Here is a 17,839-nt window from a genome sequence, read left to right on the forward strand (position 1 = left end):
AATCATGAACATGTCAGTCATTGAGTCATTCTATTTCAAAATATTTATAAACCTAAATTATTTTCTATAATAAAAAAAATAATCAGAGATAAAATTAAAACTAGAGAGAAAACGTATGTTGGAAATACTAATACATGTGAACACAATATAATATTATATTGATAGGAACTAATAAATGATAATAACCAGATCAAAAAAGCTTGAAAACAAAATTATTATGAATTTGATTGAATGGGTTTAAAAGCTTACAAAACAAGAATGATAATTTTGTCTTAATAAAACCATACTAAAGAACTCTATGAACTAAAGTTTAAAATTTGAAAAGTTATGTGACTACATTTTAATAAATTGCATAGTATTAAATTTCATTAAAATTGATTCAAAATGTTTTAGTGTGTGTCATATCTGAGCACTCATCTGTGAACATAAAATATTATAATTTAATTCATAAAGGCCTCGAGTATTTGGGTGCACTAGTGTTCTGTGACACTTGAATTAAAACTGTTAACAATGCTTAGGAAGTTTATTAAAATTTGATTTCTACATTAAAATATTTCAATATTTAGTAGACAGGTTGTCAGTTTAAAAATAGGTTACAATTTCCACGTATTAAATAAGTTAACAAAAAAAAAAATAATAATAATCCGACAGTTTACTAAGATAACATTAATTATGTAACGCATTTCTCAAACAATAATAACAGCGTGTTATAAATGTACATAATTTTGTAATTGTTTACATTACATGGCTTTTAATATCAAATCTACATAATATTTACATATAAATACATAATATGTTACACTATTTTTTGGTTAAAACTAAAAATCACAATAACGTTCAGATTCGGAAAAAATATTGATTTACCTATGTTTTTAATGACAAGTATACACAATCATGTTATTACACCCGATGTATTACTCTGAAATTACTAATAATGCATATTGACACCTCGATAGATCGATTTATTTTTTATTGTGAATCGATGTGTTTATAGTCTTATACGCATGTGGTGTACAAAATAAACTGTAATACATTGGTTGATACTTTAAAAATCGAATTTCAATTGTTTTTTCAAACAAAGTTATTCCACAGTCAGTCTGTTGTTCTATATAGGTGGAACACCCATTATTTGATTATTCCATTTCTATTCAGTGGAATTATTATTCCCTAAAAATTAAATACACGTCCAATATAATAGAACTGCATGGACAATTATTAAATGGTATTATTTCATAGACATGGAAATAGATTTATATAGGTAAAATACATTTACGAACTACCGGCAGTTGAAAATGGTATTCTATTCGTTTTACAGACACTCCTTGTATACTAAGTATGTCTCCAAGTTTGAACACATTAAAAAAAAAACCTTTTTACCGTTGAAAAAAGTTGTATGAAGGGGTTTCAAATAGCTGAAACTCTTATAAAATATAAAAGTAATAATAGACATTTTAGTTTAAAACACAGTACCTACCTATATTATAATATAATTTCGTCAAAGATACATTGTAAACTGTTAAAAATGTAATATACGACATTGTAAATAAATTATATTATAAGTTAAGGTTTTTAATTCAATTTTGTTTACTGCTTCATAAACATATTGATCAAACATAATAATATAATAAATTATATTAAAAACATGTACGAGGTACCTATACTGAATAGTCACTAAGAACACAGCTTTTATGAGAAAACGTCAAAGATTTATTATTACCTACGTCTTGTTTCGTCTGTTACTCGCCGAAGAACAATGTCGAATTAAAGTCTTCCTGTGAGGCGTTTGTGAGAAGAATTTAGGATTATTATATAATTTGAAATTCTAACGTTAAGCGAATAGCTTAACATAATCAGTGGCGTAAATAATTGTTTTACTCCACCAGTAAAATGTACGAAGTCAGCTCGGGCGAATGACATTACTAAGACAGATTCATTGCGCGTAGTGTATGTGCTTGATTGGGAATCGAACTTTTAGATCATTAGTTGTACTTAAAAAGTAACGATGAGTTGACTCGATGCAAATACACACATATACGTATATCAAGGTACCTAATGATGATGTCTCCTTGGACTGAGATGATGGTATGCAACCGCACATAATGCATAGGTACGTCCAATGTTATATTATTATAAATAATAGCCACTAGGAGGAGGAGGAGGGATTAGAATCCCTAACTACAATTTAGCCCCTCACAAAAAAAAAAAAAAATATTCGACTATGAAATGTGTTTTGTTATTCTGATGATGCCGGTGAATAAATTTATATTAGTATAATTACTAATTAAATAATGTTTAAGATTATAATAATTATTATTAATAATTGTATTCACCCATAACTATAATTATTATAGTTATGGGTGAATAGAATTTCAGGTAGGTGCTTAAATCATTTGTATTGGCTTAGGTACTTAACTTACGAGATAGTGCCACATACATAAAACACATCGTTCAATCGTTGTAAAGCGAATACATTGTCAGCTCCGCTCAGAATCTAAAAACGTTGATGGTGTATGGATGAGGAGGGATAAATCTCCAGCGGGTTATTTAAGTTTACGGTTTTGGTGAGAGCTATAGCCCCCCCCCCAGAATTTTAACCTATAGTTCTACCTATGACGTTAAGCTATAAGTGATAAAATAAAGGTGTATAATACAGTGACTTATCTGAAGATCAACCTAAGGTGGAGGATGATGGCAATTCAAATGTTTTGGTTTAACTCTTTATACAGATGAAAGCTATCCCTCTCACTTTTATCAACTCTTTTAATAATAATATTCATTTTTTATTTTAGTTGAATTGAACAGTCTTAGCGCACTATACATACGATTATAAATACATATGAAATCCAAGGACGAAATCCCGAGGGGAGGGGACAATTTACCCATTGCATCCTTCTCAAATACGCCACTACAGTATAATACAGCCATTGTGGTACTATAATGCTGTACACTTAAGCGATACCACACGTAAATATATATGTATATGTGTGTGTGTGTTTCTATACTATATAATAATATATATATATATTATATATAGATGCAACTCATCTTCGACTGTGCAAAAACAAATAAGTTCGACGTGCGTATTGACTTAGCGGCGTGTCCTTTGAGTACAGCGCACAAGTCGTTTGGCATTAACTTTCATCAGCCATTATGGTTTTTTTATTGAATTTTTTTTCGGTTGATTGCTACCTACGTGATATATTCATATTTTTATTTATTTATAACAGACTTAACGCAGTGACAATGTTATCAAAAATAATAAATATTATTACACTACATACTATAATAATATTATCGTTAAATTATAATATTAATTCCACTTTTTTTGGTTACAAAAACTGCACCTATAGGTACTATGATATACATTATTATACTGAAAATCCAAAGTATTTTTTTAAAAACGCTTTCTGCTGGTTAGGTTAACATACAACTCAATTTATGTGTTCTGAAAGCTTACAATATATATTCTGTCATTTGTACATTTAACACAGGTGAGGAATCCATTCCCAGTAATGTATTTTTCTATTGAAATGTTGGTATAAGTATTGTATACGGTGTTGAATTGTAATTGTATTGCAAACATTATTGTCAAACATAATACGGTATTGTGTAAATGGGTAGGTCAATATAATAAATAAATAAATAAAGTGTATTCAAATTATTTTCTTTTGATAACGTTTCTGAAACTTTTACTTTATTTTCGTCAAACACCTCGTCTGGTCTCGTATCAATTGCAGATATTTTCTTACCACGATATAACCTACAGAGAATGCAGCCAGTTATATCACGACCCATCATATTATATAAGATCAATATTGTATTTATTAGAGGGTAGAATAATATTTTACGTCTGCATTAGATATACTAAAATAAAATGAGATAATTACTACATTTTCGTAACCGATATAGCAACGATAAAATCGTGTATTATTATTCAATATCCCCAAAATGGGCAAGTGGCGGTGCGGATTATAAAAAAGGTCAGAAAAATAATTTAGTAAATACTTTTAGTAATAATAATACTATTTTGTATTTGTATACAATTTAATTTAGTTAGAACATTAAGCCACTTACTCTGTATTATGTTAGTGTACACATTATTATCTTTAATTTAATTATTAATATAATAGGTATGCCATATTATTTTAAAAATCGCTGAAGTCACTTTGTCTACAACTCATAGAAGTGCGAAAACGACATTTAATTTCACATTCATTCTGTGCACGTGTTTCTCTGTATTTAAGTATATATTTCAACTTAATCAATATAATTTTATAAAGAAGATAATAATATTAAATTGATTAATTTTTACATACCATACGTATCATGTAAAAATAAATACATTTTTCAAAAAGTCGTTTGACCTTTACACTATTATGTTATACACCCGACACCGTATGACCGTATGAACATTAAGTAACTATATTGAATACTACACAATGATAATGTTATAAAAATACTTTTTTATATATACTTTACGCTGCCCATATAAACATCTAAAGACTAAAAGGAACACTTAAGTGAAAAATCTATAGCAGCCCATTATTAAATTATAAACAAATAATTTGATAATAAATTTATAAATAAATTACTAGTATATATAGGTGCATCATACAGATTTTTTTAAACTTTATATTTTAATATATTTTTAATTGCAACCAAATAAGTTAGTTATTATTTAATACATTTTTTAATTGATTTATATAGTAATAATAATAAATTGATTATTATTGGAAACTAAAATTATTTTTCCTCGTTTGTTCAAACTTTTTTCCGTGGACTTTTCTTGGCCTTTTTTTGTACATCATTTATGGTAAAAGTATAGCTTAATGTCTTTTCTTTTGAAGACTGAATAACTCGCAGGTTATTATAAAAAAAAAATAATAGCAATAAATAACACTTTAACACATAACAATATAATTTTGTTCTGTTTCATTTTAAGCCAGTATATATAATTGAAAATGTCAAAATATTTTATTAATTCCAATATTATGGCGTAAATAATAATAATCAGGCAATAGATATAAATGTACAGCTTAAGTACTATTTATGACATACTGTTTTTTTTTTTTTTAATGGAAAAAATGTACAAAATGTATCCTCCGATTTATATTCAAACCATAACTCGCTGGATATTTGTATGAAATCAACTTTTTCTCGAAGCACCGAGGAAAGTGTTCAAATACGACTGTGAGAGTGCGCACGTGGGAGAAAATCGCAAGTTTATATACGCTTGTTCATACACAATATTATAATGTAATATATGACAATATGCGACGATTTTCGTGACAAACTAATAACTTTGTATAATATTGTACTATAGTACAGACTATTGAGTATATGCGTACCGAAAATAATAAATATAATATGTAGGGGTAGTTGTAACTTGTAGTGCGCTTTGCGGCAACACGCGCGCCAGATGAAAACGGTAATATCCGTTAGAGAAATCTGGAAAAATCTTCACTGCCTTAATGGTAATTTAACGGCACGCGCCTAATGACTTACCATATTCTGTAGTTACCGTAGGAAAGCCCATATCGGACATGCTATTATAAATGGGCTTTCGCCCGTCAAGTTTTAAATAAATAATTATGTTTACTATTTATATATGTACTACTATTTATATATGTACTACTGTTTACTATTTATTTATATACTAGCTGATCTTACGCGGCGTTGCCCGTGACAAATCAAATTTTCTTTTTAAACTCCGTTAAATTTCAACTGCATGGATTTTTAACACAGTTATTTTGGTGGTTGTTCTGACCAAATACAATAGATACTGGTCAAAAGTTATATCCAATCATGATAAATATTTTATTTTCTGTAACCAATGGCAACAATATATAAATAAAAAATGGAAGTTTTTCGTGAGTCAACTGTGATAAGTTCAACATTTATGTGTTGAATAGGAAAAAGTAATAGTAATAAAAGTATACTATAACTAAAATAAACTATATTATACAGATGTCTTTGAATCTATATAGACGAACGCTTATGAAAATCGATCAAAACTGTGTATTTGCACAAGGATAATCCATTTTAGGCCTCTGATTTTATATAATAGATATATTTATTAACCATGTATCCTGCATGGAGTTGCCAGTGACAAATTAAATAATGTCAGACGCCAGTGAATTTGTCTTGTCTTAAACTCTGTTGAACGTAAGCTATATCCACATATTTTGAACACAGTAATTTGAGTGGATTTAACCATATTATATAAAATACAGGTCTAAAATTATAACCAGTTAGGTATATTATAATAACTGTCTTATTTTCTGTAACCAATGACAACCCTAAATATGAACAAAAATATATTCGTTTTTCGTGAGGCAACAAATCCCCGTGTGAGCGGCCCTTTAATATGCAAAATTTAAAAATTTGGCTTTGATATGAACATCTTCAGGTATATGATTACTTTTGCCTATAGACATATATGTACCAAATTTCAGAACCATGAGTGCGATAGACTTGACTGTGGATCGCTCATACGCTCACACGCACACAAACGTCGCCTTTTATTAATATAAATAGTTAATTTACGTCGGACTTAACCCATAAGTACAAGAATTTATAATTTACAACAAATGATGGTCGTTGCAAAAAATTAAAAGTTGACAATAAGAAAAACGCTAGGTATAAAAACATTAGAGTTATCAGATAGAACATTAGAAGTAAAAACGATTACATAGTAGGCACACTGAAAACATACATTATAAACTATACACCATATCACATATTCCAATAATGTGTGCAACAATAAACATTTAACGTATTATACGTATTCTACGGCAATTATGGCAATTACGCGTGGCATGTCCGTGAAGTTGGCCGCAGTGTTAGGACAGTGTACGATCAATTCGAAAAATATGCCAATTAAAAAAATTAATTTTTAAAATAATATGCAAATAAGCCATTTAGATATTATTATGAAAAATAAAATAATAAATAAATAATAACACTAGAAATCAATCCCTATTCAACTGCCACGCAATCATAATACGGGTACCTATAACCGCATATATTCCAACCCATTCTACCATTATATTGAATTTGTTATTATTTATATTAACTATATTAGTCAAGTATTAGTTTTCAGTTGTAACACATATTCAACCTATACCGTCAATCGATGGCTGTCATGGCGTCAATAAAATATAATAAATAAAGTTTAATATCCTTAAAAAAATTCTCAAAAAAATTAATTTTGATTTAAAAAACCAAATTGTCAATAGTATACAATTAAATTACAAAATATTGGCATATTTTTCGAATTAATCGATCATAATCGGAGGAGGGTCATTGGGTCAACTGCAGTCCTAATGGATATAAATTATGTATACAGAGCATATTAGGTACCTATACATATAGGCTATAATGATACGTACTTAACAGTCCGATCGGCAATATTAGTGTAGCGAAATCTCACGTTGGACGAGAAATTATTATAACAAGACGAGTCGGGAAACCAAACGCCAAACACCCATAGGTAGTAATATTATTTTGCAGGTAGAGGTACATTGAAAATATATCGAATTTGATCGGGCTTTTTCTCCAATCCAGCAACTCGTATAATATAATATTTATATTATCATAAGACACGGGTCTAAGTGCAGTCCACCCGTAATATTATGGGCGTGCGCGGACATTTTCTGCGGGGAAAAAATGAAGCCCCCTCCCCCCCACCCCACCATACTTGTTATCGCCCAGTCAATGTCATTCGAAAGGCTCAGGATATAATATATATTGCAAGTGCAGCACGTTTGCTATTGAACCACCGTCTATAATACAAGCGGACGGACGACAAACCGTTACTAAATCATACGCCCGAATTATTTGTCGATAATAATACCTACCTACCACGCAAACTAACACCCTATCGTCTATTTCGTATCTTTTATGGAATATAAAATCGCAAAAATACAGCGCAGTGAAATCCGGCCGTTTTTGGTGGTCAGCTGTAAAACATTATGATGACGACGACAAACAAGGACAGACGGCGAATGTTTTTATTCCGTGTCATATCGAAGTTATTCGTCGGATTTATCACCAATATAGTATACAATATATTGATTCCATCCACAGGTCCGACACACGTAAATTAAATGTAAGTGCATGTGTCAGGTGCGATTCGTATACGATTAAAATAATTATAGGTACCTAGGTTTATTAATATTATATTAAGTAGGTACCTGCAGGTTATATAGGTATAGGTATTATAATCTTTAATAGACAAAACTTTAAGGAAACGTAGTCACGTGCGATCGGGGAAACGTGTTTTTCGTAGACGTAACTGGATCCCTCGTTGGTTTTCCATACTTTGGGTCCCCACCCACTCCCCAAAAAGCATATATGCTAAACAAAAATATATACACACGCACAAACACACATTTTTCGAATTCGGTATTGTGACGAAGGTGTATTATGGGCCACAGCACACTACTGATTATATTATATGATAATAATATATATGTATACATGCAATAATGACTAAAATTATAATATCGTTGCAATACGATAGGGTATACGAAAATAATATTTTTCAAAGTGTATGAAAAAAAAAACGTATAACGTATATTGCGTGAAAAAAACTTTGCATTTTTAATACTTTGCAAGATGAAATATACATACAAAATGATGTAAAATAATAATATATGTACATCATACCGTAAAAGAAGACATATCATTATATAATACTACATTACTACTAGGAAATAAAAAACTATTACGCGCCATTTTAGAATGAAAAATCTTTTTTTTTATTTCTGGCACCTACCTAAAGGAATACCAACTAGACAGTAGATAGTGATCAATAGCAACGATATTATTTTCGGCTCGTTACGTGGTGCATAAAGTAATGTTACAACATCATTTATTTGAGATGAAAAAACACACAAACTCGTATAAAAAAGCCGTGACCATCAATTAAAATATAAAATACATTATACCCGCGCCTATTATACATTAAATTTTACTCGTAATTCGAGTCGAGGATGTACGAACGTCACTGACTAATTTAACTACACGTATTTAATTGATTTCCTCCCGACCATTAAATCTAAATTCTATAATTTGTGTTAAAACTTTTTTTTCTTTTTTTTTTATTATCTTTACACGAAACTGTTGTTTCTATCTATGACTATATTATTAATTATTATGTATATAAAGGATTGTAATTGAATGTAATTACGAATTACCTTTAAATCATTTTAACCGTACATATAGACAGCTAGTTTAAAGAGATTTTTTATTACCTACCAAAGGATTACGTACATATTAGTTATTTATTTTTTAACATTACCAGCTACACTATACAGTTCTAACACTTCATACGATTCACAATAAACTTCTAAGAAGTAAGGGTGATTTTCAAATAAAAAGTTTAATTTAAACCAAGTACCTATGTACCATGGCCTATGGGTATTACCATAATATTGGGTATCATTGTATCAATGATTTCCAAAAAACACTTGGTTTTAATCCGTTTATCAATGGTATATCATTATTAAAATACTGCTTATATTGGTGTTGTACAAACAATATTTTTAAAAAATATACTTTTTTCCTTTGTTATCCTTCTATGTAGGACAGAAATGCATTGTTTCGTTTTGACAAATAATAAGATTTATAGATCATTAAATATTAAAGCGTATACTCGTAATGTTTTATTGTTGCAAGTTCCAACATTATGTTCTAAAATATTTATAATATACCTACTAAATAGTAAATTGTAGATTCTAACCAAAAGTTAATTTTTCTTTATTCTCAAATGATAACAAGACAGATCTTGTTTACGAAAATATTCAAATATAAATGTAGAACCAATTAATTAAAGATAATAATTCTAATCAGCTGAGTATCTATATCTATGAATATTACTAACCTAATCTAATTTGTTCCACTATGTAAAATACCTGTAAATTAATTTAATCAACTATTAGATAAAATTAGTTGTATTAAGGCAGAAGGGTAAAAAAAATAAATGCACGTTTAAATATTTCTAATTGCCAAATTAAAATACTTAATTGGTATAAAAGAGAATATGACAAAAGTAGAATCAGTTGTCGCTGTCCTGCCATAAATGTGACCCAAATCCATGTTAATTTCGTACATCTGATATTTGGATGCCGATTATTTTTTTGTAACACTGTCTATCGTCGAATATTACACAATAAACAGTTAAACTAAAAATCGTATTCACTTTATATAGTATTGATTCACGATTTTTCAACAACAAATTACATTTAAGCAGCTAAAACATTAATAATTATATCAAAGATGAAGTTTACATAGGTACATACTATATTGATTATATTTTATTAGTTATCACTTATCAACGAAATATAAATATATATTATTTGATTGTCTGCCCTTTGCAATACAAAAAAAAATAATAATAATACAACAATGAGAACGTTGATAAACACAGTGTTCATACAATTCGTATCACTAATTCACAAAGACTAACAAATATAACATATTTATATTGTACTAGAACAATGTAATGAACAAAAAAAATAAATTTTAAAGCCAATTACTTTGAAATGTATAGTTACTCGTATTTAACTGCTAATAATTTCTTCACTGAACTAAATATTAAATTAATTTTAAAACAAGAATCTAGTTCATAATAACAAATTTAAATTAATTTATATCTCAAAATTAAATTTTTGTGAAAATTATTCAAACTGAAAGTTTTAAATACATACATTTTTAAATTATAAAATTCACTTACTTACATGTGAAATATTTATAAAATCATTTCCATAGGTAATTGAATAGCGTTCAAAATTAATACACAATGAAAACGATATTGTAAAAAATATATGTGAATAGTATAATAAATATATACTCACGTGGTATAAGAAAAAAGTAGTTTTCATGAAAATTGTGCACACAGCCTTTTTCACCTCGGCACAGTAATTTAATAGTACATATATTAAAATGTATAGTGAAGTTCCCACAATGCTTAAATAAAAAGTTTAAAAGTTCACAATACACACATATTTACACACATATAATACACATTGTATACACGAGTACACACTGAGCTGAAAGGTTCCAGGACTGTGTCCAATTTATTTTGTCCAACAGACGTTAACGCTGCAGATTACCCTGGCATACCTGTTAAATAAAATCTTATTCATTTTTAAACATTTTACAAACGTATATATTTTAATTACACGTATATTATATTACCTACGATTCAGAGGAATGCAAATTACCATCAAGCATATAGATACATAGAACAGTCACCAAAATTCTGTTTACCATCGTTGTGTAAAAAATACATAACAATAATTTAATATTACTAAGTTCCTATATAAAAACCAAATTACAATTAATATATTATGGTTTTATTTGAGTAATGCAGCATGTGAGAAGTGAGCAGTAGTTATTACCGACACGTCTTGATGATAATACTCAGCACACAGTATTTTTGTATACCTACAAGTTACAACCTACCTATAATATACTGCTGTACAAGCACTGAAGATCGACTCGCTCGACCTGTTTGATTGTTAGCCATAAATTTTATACTATAGTAAATAATTTATAAATTAAAATATTAAGTATTTAAATAATGTCAATAATTACATTTTTCGAGTTAAACACAATATAATTTCGTGTTTTTCAGTTTTCCTATAATGTTTGAAGAGTATGTTATGATATGAGGGCTTTATTATAGTTATTAATTGAATTTACTGAACAGTTTGGACAGCGTATTTCCATAGCATGGTGGTATTATCCCCACGACGTAATCACAAAACATTTCAGCAGCATAAAAATGTATTTTCAAGTACGCATCTAGCTTTGTGCCTTTTGTAGTATTCATTATTTTTATCAGTCTCTTCGCTCCACCCCGCCTGTAGTAAAATCCCCGATACGTGCCTGTGTCATCAAAAAATAATTGTTTGTTCGCCCCACTTTGAATCTACCGCCTAGATGATAGATATATTCATAACATTACCGAAATAATTAATTTCAATTATAAACAAAAGCGTTTTAATAACATTCAGATAATTGTTAATACTCTGATCGGAAAAGATTACACCCTTTAAATATAATTTAATTAATTTAATGTTTTACTCAACTATTAAATAGCCAAATAACTAATGAGTAAGAAATATTTCGTTTTCTGTGAGCGGTTATGTATGCTTTTATGGATTTCGTTGAGTATTAACTTAGAACACTAAAATGACGTAACATATAGTAACATAAAACATGAATAATTTTTCCATTATTATTTCTAGTATCTATATAGATATAATTTACACACAACATGTCAAGGCAAGGCTTTAACGAGTTAAAAAATGAAAGATAAGCCAAGAAGTTAAGTTACTTTTAAAGTTTTAAGTAAGGCATTAAGATTATTTTTTTTTTAAAGTTCATAACATTTCAATTTGTATTCATGATATGCAGTTACTTTATCAGTTAATTAATTTGTTAGTCACACTAAGTTAATTTTTTTCCTTACCATATAACCACCATTGATTCAAAATATTTTGATTTGTACAAATTATCATCTTCAAAAATTATAGAATAAAAAAGAATAAAATTCCTGTATTTCAATATGGTTAAAAAATAACGTGTTTAAAATATAATTACAACTTTATATTATATATTATGTTCATATAAAATTACAATCTTATCTAAACGCATTAATTCAAAACCGCTCTACAATAACACTAATAGATAACCCAGTATGACGTCTAAAAATCCGTTGGTTCCTTGATTACTTAAAAAATTAACCTAAATAATTAATAACTTCTCTTAGCAGGGTAAGGTTCTGTCTTATGTCATTAGATGGCATCCATTCCTTTCGTTATCTTTTCTATCAATTACTCTCATATTATATTTTATTTTTATACTTTACCATACTTTGTATACCTATTGTGTATCTACTATACCTTCAAATTTGCTTATGCAATCATGTATTAGGCTTAGATTATTATAATACTCAGTTTTAAAAAAATGCAATTTACTAATTTTTTAATAAATTAAGTAAAAGTAAATTAAAAGTAACTTTTAAATTTAAACTTAATTACAATTTTCTATATAAACTTAACGAGTTAAAAAAAACTAGTTAACTTTCTAAATCTTGTAAAATGTACCTATTTTTTTTTTTAGTACGTTCGCTAAACTTATTTAATAATCATTAAAATGATACTTTTTAATACTTTGTTTTGTATTATTGTATTAAATACTATAACACGCAACATAAACTAAATATAAAACCTCAATAAAAAAAAACATTTTCACTTCTAAATTACTAATTTTGAGATTAAACACCGAAGTTAAGTAAAAAAAATGCCTCACGAATATCTAATAATTTTAATATCTAGCTTAAAAGTATGCAGTTTCATATACCTGCACTACCGTCCACACGTGAATATTAAATGCACTTTTGTTTTTTTAACCAAAAACATCGCCAAAAAAATATTTGTATGCAGATGAGTTTACTCGGTGTAATAATATGTGATAGCCAAATTAATGCAGATACTTAAATAGATCATTTTAAAATGTATAAAAATCACTGGCCTATAAGTATTCAAACAAGAATACGAAAAAAATATTAAAAACAAATAGGTACATCGTATAATAAACTCAATACGTTTTTACGAGCTCTATTACGTCTTGTCATTTACCTAATAAAAATGCATATATTATTCATGAACGAGCAAAAAAGTGATAGGATAGATAGGTACATGGTTCAAGAGCGCTATGAATTAATAATCAGTTATTATTATTATCGTTTAACATCCCCAGCTAACCAAAATTGCAGCCTATGCATACTACGTGCATAGACACGTCTGTGTACAAACAAAACGAAAAGCCATTAAACATCAATGCCCGGCGAACAAACACCGGGAGAGGGATTCATATTTAATTCAAGACTCAATTTTCCGTTTTTTTTTCCTCTCTAACCCCATTCACTAAACTGTTAGGAATTTATTATCTTTATTGACACCGTCGACTCGACTGAGAACCCCGTAGGATAGTGTATCCAGATGAGGCAAAAATAGAAGAAAAGAAAACCGCTATGTATAGCCCACACTGTAGACGACAAACCACTAAACATTCTCGTATACATTATTAATATACCTACGGTATACATAGGTATACAAAAAGAATATTAAACATGAATAAATATAAAGTAACACGCCATTAGCCTAAACAATTAAAACGAAACTAAAGAAAAAAATGTTTATTTATTTAAAAATTCGTTTAAAATGTATTTTATGGCAGTTGTAGCACGTTTATCGTTTGAGCTATAACAATTTTGTTAACGATGTTACCCAATTGCAATATTCGTATTTATTTTACGTACCGAAATCCTTCCAGAAAATAAGATACAATATATTAAAATGCAATAAATGCTCATTGAGAATAATAATATAAATATATTATAATAGCAAAGCCACGTAACTCTCAAATGATTTTTTTCTCCGATTCCATTACAACAAAAAGAAATATAACGTAAAAATAAAGTCTCAAATTGTTTCAACCAGAACTACTCGTATATAATTGCTCATTTGTCTAGAGATGGACTTTTATTGCACTTAAAAACGTTAACATGTGGTGTAATAAGACCATAAAATATCATGAAATACATACATATATTGGATAAGTGTATACGACTGACTACTGACCAGTGACCATTGAGGCACTGAACTGACGTTTGAGGGTCATCCAAATTAATTATTTTGAGAACTAATATGGTAAAAATATCTTATTATAAAATATATTTTTAGACTATTGAGGTAAAAACAAATAATAAATATAAAACAGAAAAAATGTCTACAAAAAAATGCTACAAGACTTATTAACTATAACGTAAATGAGTCAATGTTTAAGTGTGATAAAGATGAAATAATTAAATAATTTTTTCATACATTTCGAGAAAACAAGAAAATTTAAAGTGTATACCCATTTATTTATAAAACAATATTTTTTGAATTAAACCGAAAAATCTCAAGAATTGAGCAAAAATGTCAAAAATGACATAATTTAAAACTTCATATGTTTCTAACACAAAAATATTTTTAACCTACTGTAATATACTTCTTAGTATTTTTTTCAAACATACAAATTCTGGTAAATCCTTACTCTGACACTGAACATTACAAATATCTGATGTCATATATGTATGGAATATCAAAATATAGTTTATATTAATGTAACGTAGGTAGGTAATAACTAACGTACCTACTTATTTTTCTTCACTTACACGGCCTTCTCTACAGGCCATAGTGACCCTTGGCCTCCAAAACAATTTTTCTCCACTCAACACGATCTTTAACAGAATTTCTCCAGTTCCGTGTACTGCACATAAATTGTAGATGATTCTTTACTTCATCTAGCCATCTACTCCTTGGACGTCCTTGTCTTCTGGTTCCTTCCATTCTTGCAAGCATTACGCGTTGTGTATTCTTTCAATCTTTCCTCGTCCACACGTACTAACGCACTAGTTTTATAAAAGTACATTTGTAATTAAAAAATAAATCTGTATCACTTTATAAAAATAAAAAACATGTTTTTCCAATATTTTATTATATTAAAATAATACAATTTACTCAAAGCTATTTTAATTATTTTTAATTTCATAGATATTAATTGATAAAAAAAATACCCTCGATGGTAGTTACCACTTGCTATTAGATTATTTATTAACATATATAAATATGTTTACAGACCAATAATTAAATTAGTTTCAAAATGGCCAGTTAAAATGTAAATACCTATCTACAAATTACAGTAGGTACTAATTAATATTAAAATGTATTCAAGCAATTTTAATATGAAAACAATAAATTTATAATCTCAATAAGGCAAGATGGCAACTATTGGAGTTTTCGACCCAGATTTATTTACGTCATAATAAAGTTATCGTACATTTTATATTTAGTATTAAATCAATATCAGCATAAGTTGCGCATAATATTATACAAAAAAATCCTTAATATTTTATAATAAGATTATATAATTTAATATGAGTATCAATTTAAAAAACTTATTTATTTTTTTATGGGCCACAAATTTCATGGATCCGTCACTACAAAATGCATTGAACCGAAAACTTATATAATTCGAATACCTAATACTATCATAAATTTTCCCTTGTACAACAAAAACATTAGCCACGTTATTTTTAACTGAACATTAATACCTAGTTTGTTTGTTGCAAAAATATCATGTTTTCTTTATTAAAGCATAAGTAAATTTAAATAAATGTTGATAAAAATTCGTATAAGTAATAACTTATTACTTAATTTATTATAAGTAGGTAGGTACCGTTGTTATATGTTGTATACTATTGTATAATTTAAAACTTTACCCACAAATATTAACGAAATGTTAATAGTATAATGTCATTATATACCTACTATATAGTATTAGAATAATATAATTAATATTTGTTTCCACATTAATTTATAATAAATTAATAAAAAAAATGTTGGTAGTTCCAATTGTCAATTAATATACAAATAAACTATATTAAACTAAATAACGCAACAACAAATAATTATAATTAATTTCAATAATATTTTATATTAGGTATTTATTTTAATAAAAATATAGTATATAAATAAGATTATAATATTATAATAAGTTGTTAACAAATATTATAAAATGGATTTATTATTCAGTTATAGCAATAAAAGTGTTAAAATCTTTAAATATTATTTCGTACTTGAGTATTATAGTCTACCTACGACCTCCGTATTAACAGTGGAGGGAAGGGGGGATGTTCTGGAATCCATCCAAACACCATGAATCAAAAAATGTTTAACCTATACTAATGTCAATAGGTAATAAATACCAACAAAAAACTTCAAACGGTGGCTCTACTGCGTTATGTTATATTATATTATATTAAACCATGCATATTATGTATTTTTATGATTGTATACATTGCAATATCCGTTTTACTGAATGCCGAATGTCATTTTTAGCGAAAATTGAGTTGGGTATCGTTTTAGGACTCGATGACTCGCGCAGTCATGCAAAATAATACCTAGGAAGTTCACTGACGTAATAATATAATACACTAATATTATTCCCGGCTGAGACGTTTCAACCGCTTGCAGTTCATTTGGAACCAGCTTGCACCGCGACCGCCGAGTTATGATGCAAACTAAACAAAAATCTGCGAAATCCCATCCCCGCACCCCACACAAAAACCACAATATTATTCCGATACATCCATTAAATTGTCTCATTTCCATGCACAGGGTGTCAAATCAAACTAAGGAGCAGTGGTCGTCACGTCGGTACGGGAACCGGCGACATTCGTTTTCGGAGAAATGCTGCGTCCAGCCCTGCTACAACAGCTGTACAACTGCCTGACCAGGCCTGAACCGTGTCCGTCGTGGAAAACCAACGCTAATAAGTATGAACATAATATCCGGCGACGAAAGACCGTCGGGACCAGAATAGTGAATACTATATAATAAATGATTTATTACTGTTGTCGTCGTCGTTATTATTATTCAACGTGGGTCGTTATCGCCGGTGATATGCACACAGCGTAGTTTCACCCCCCTGGGCTGCCAAGATTTTGACCCGGATATTATTATATTACCTAAGTATATCAGGCTGATGTCTGAGTGAAAATCTCAATAGTATTCTTATATTATATTATGGCCGCGGTTTTTGTGTTGCGATCGGGCTGAATACAAAATTAATAAGGATCGCCGAGGTCCGTCCGATTCTTTGTGCCAATCTTCCCCTGATGATTTACCAGTGTGTGTGTGTGTGTGAGAGTATTGGCGCCAGGGTGGTCGTTTTTTTTTCATTGTTATGCTAACAGTTTGACGTGCGCTGACCTTTT

At 28.7% G+C, this 17,839-nt stretch overlaps 1 protein-coding gene across 7 annotated transcripts in view; it reads left to right on the forward strand.

Annotated features, from left to right (window-relative positions):
• Positions 1-17,839, forward strand: part of LOC132946784 (muscarinic acetylcholine receptor M3) — a 91,603-nt gene that overhangs the window by 62,667 nt on the left and 11,097 nt on the right. For 6 of the 7 annotated variants that reach the window (XM_061016862.1, XM_061016857.1, XM_061016858.1 and 3 more), the window contains one exon: positions 17,241-17,398. The gene's annotated coding sequence lies outside the window, so the exon portion shown is untranslated. Of the gene's footprint in view, positions 1-17,240; positions 17,445-17,839 lie in introns of all 7 variants that reach the window. The other variant, XM_061016861.1, reaches the window with a different exon arrangement.

Source organism: Metopolophium dirhodum, chromosome 6, assembly GCF_019925205.1.
Source record: "Metopolophium dirhodum isolate CAU chromosome 6, ASM1992520v1, whole genome shotgun sequence".
Classification (NCBI taxonomy): Eukaryota; Metazoa; Arthropoda; class Insecta; order Hemiptera; family Aphididae; genus Metopolophium; species Metopolophium dirhodum.